Below are 3,264 nucleotides of genomic sequence, written 5' to 3' on the forward strand. Positions count from 1 at the left end.
GGTGGCGGGAATAAACTACACACATCCGGTGCGAGTTTACATCCACACACACACACGCACACACATATGTGCGCCCAGACCACAACAACATTTTTAGCGGGTCCATTTTAAAACGCTCGGCGTTGATGTGATTTCTCATTTTCACCCCCATTCCTCTCGACGTGATTATTTCCTCGCTCCCGAATATTTATTACGATTCATTTCCGAGGAACGATGCCGGTTCCGCAACGATAAGTACTGACTGATATTTTATAATTTTATATTAAATTTATATTTTTTTTATTTATCTATTTTTATTCTATCACTTTCCCATGTCTTTAACATTGATTATGTGTGAAAATCAGAAGCAATTTTTTGTCTTCATTAGCATGTGAATAGGTGAGACACCGGTGCATCACCCATCCATCAAATTGTTACCATTCTTATAGGAAATTTTACAGTACAGAAAAATAAAACAGAAAAATTACAAAAGTAAATTACTTGTACAGAACAATTTTTTAGTAAGACAGCAAGTGGATGAGAAATCGGTGCTTCACCTTTCAGAATATGACTTTCTTATAAGCGCATAGAACTGTTTTCCTTTTAAAATTCTCCATTTGTTTTTTGTTTTTTTTTTGCTTATTTCTAACATTTTTCTACAGTTATGGATTTAGTACAATGAGAAAACTGCAATACTTTTTCTCTTCTGATTTAAATTAAAAGTGACAAAATGAAATTAAGCTGGAATTTCCCATCTTTGTTCAATTTTTCGCTCAATATTGTCACCAATTCCTAGCGATAAATAAGCTCCTCTATCGTTTCTAACCATCTGGTAGTTCTCCTTAGGTAATCTTTCAGGGGACTAGTTTTCGTTAGTACAAGAAGGAAGTCATAATTATGTTTCATAATTATATGTTGAACACATCACTAAACTCACTAGCTTGATCATTTCGCTGCAGGACCCAATGACGAAAACAGACGTTTGTTTGTTCCATTACTAGAAGACAGGCTTTTTCGAATGTCATTTTTTCCTCAAATCACATAGTTGTTCAAGGTGAAGTTAGTTGAAGTTGTTTAAAGGCATCACCCCACGAATCTGAAGTAGTATGGATTTTAGGCTGGCGCGCTCCAATCGAACTCGTAGTAGAAAATAGCGCTCCGGAACGCTCAAGCCGTATCTTCCGTGCCATTTTTTACAGCAATTAAGAAGAAATGGACGAAATCATCCATCTCTCCATAATCTACGATCCCGTTCACGAATAATCCACCTGAAATCCCTACCACCTCAGAGTCGTGGGGTGATGCCTTTAACTTGTTGTATGTCAATTCCCAGATTTTTCCAAATTTGTTCCGCGGGGAAAAAATCTATCCTGATGAAGGGATTGACTGCGGGCGGGATGTGTTTATCCGGAACATTCGTCGGTTCCGTTCTGGAAATGTTTTCGTGAGTTCTTCTATGGTCATACACTGGCGGACTCACTAAACAGCAAACCGGAACTGCATTTCTCGATCATGTGAGCGTTCCTCGTGGACGGATTTTTCAAAGATCTCGATCTCATATCTCGTCTAATGCATCTCATAAATTATCCTCTGGAATTCTTCGTCTCACTTCTCCTCGCAGCGCTACGAATATTCCCATCCTTCATCTGCTGTGAGCGCCTTTGTTGCAGCTCTGTTATTACTCTATCAATAATTTCTGGAAATTTCTATCAGAAAAAAATTGCTGGAAACTACATGCATACTTCTTCTTCTGCTGCTTCTCTTTTATGCGCTTATTTTAACTACCTACTCTTTTTTGTTGCTTATTTTATTCCAAATCTGTTTTTTTTTTCTACTTTACGAGCATCTCGAAATGCTGCTCTTGCAGTTCTGGAGGACTTTTCCTGAGCCTTCCTGAGTACATATCCTTTTTCTCCTCGTCTAAAGTCACAATCCAGCCTACCACAGCCATTTTTAGGGAACAATTCTCGTCGAAATTGAAAAGAACCCGTAAGTGGTTCGCACTTCAGAAAGCAGTTCCTTGGTTATTGCTGGCTCTCACGTACTTACATGGAAAAAAAAACCGGCAAAAAATCCAACGAGATTCGATTTTCCGGAACTTCCCTCAATATTTCCACCGCACCTCCACTTTTTTGTTTCTTTTTCTGATAGTGATATGTTTATGATTTCTTTATTATTTCCGATTGTTTTATTTATGATTGTTTCGGTATCTAAGAAAAATTCGTACATGACCACAATCCAAAAATTTTAGAAAAATGAGAAAATCTATCTATTTGGTGCATATTAGGAGTATTTCAAAGACCTATATACTTTCAAAACAGTAGATTATTTCGTAGAAAAAAATTCTAATCTGTTTTTTTATTTTTTTTTGTCTGTTGATTTCTGCTAGACATTTTCTTATGGAACACATATCCTTATCTACCAGTTGTTTGTTTATTGTAACCTAATAGGAATTTATTTTTATTTATTAATAATTTATTTATTCAGAACTTAAGAAATAAGGTTTTTTCTCATTTTGTACTCCTTTTCAATCCAGTAGACAAATATACATACATATTTAACTCAGTTTATCCTCTTCTGATCTCTTAGCTCACGGCAACAACTTTTTTCCGATTTTTCTTCCTCGTGCATCGAAGATCGTACGTGAATTTTGTGCAAATTCACGTAACAATTAATTTTTTAATTGAATAGTGATTAGTCGAACAAAAATCTCAAATTCGCATTCTCATTTTATCCGTTACTGCATTTCTGTTCTTATCTACCTTCGCCGTTGCGATTCACTTTCTCAAATTTCTAGCGAAAAACAATTTCCTGAGAAATGTGATTTTCATCCTTGTTTTCCACGAATATCTACAGCATTTTCAAATATAATCAGTGTAGGTAAGATGATGTTCTTTATTCCCTGTTCTACTTCTTGTTTATTTTTTTTTAAATTCATCTATACCTCGTTTTGGCTGAGTCCCATTCCTTGATCCTCTTTTATTTGTTGTTGATTTTTTCGGTCAGGGAAGGAGTTACCGTAGTACTTATGAGTGCTTCGAAGCATGCATTGTTTGTTAGACACAGTCATAAACCGTTGGAATGTGGACAGAGTAATGAATTTGAGTGGGTAATTAACGGTAACTGAGGACAATTATAGACCTACTGTCATTCTGAATGACAGAACTACAACTAACTGTGACTGTAAACACGCTATTTCAGCTCACATACGTTGTTTGCTTAGCGTGGATTTTGGGTACGATCTGCTAGTGAGCTAATTCTGGAAACCACACCATATAAGAATTA

This window comes from Necator americanus, chromosome II (genome assembly GCF_031761385.1).
Source record: "Necator americanus strain Aroian chromosome II, whole genome shotgun sequence".
Lineage (NCBI taxonomy): Eukaryota > Metazoa > Nematoda > Chromadorea > Rhabditida > Ancylostomatidae > Necator > Necator americanus.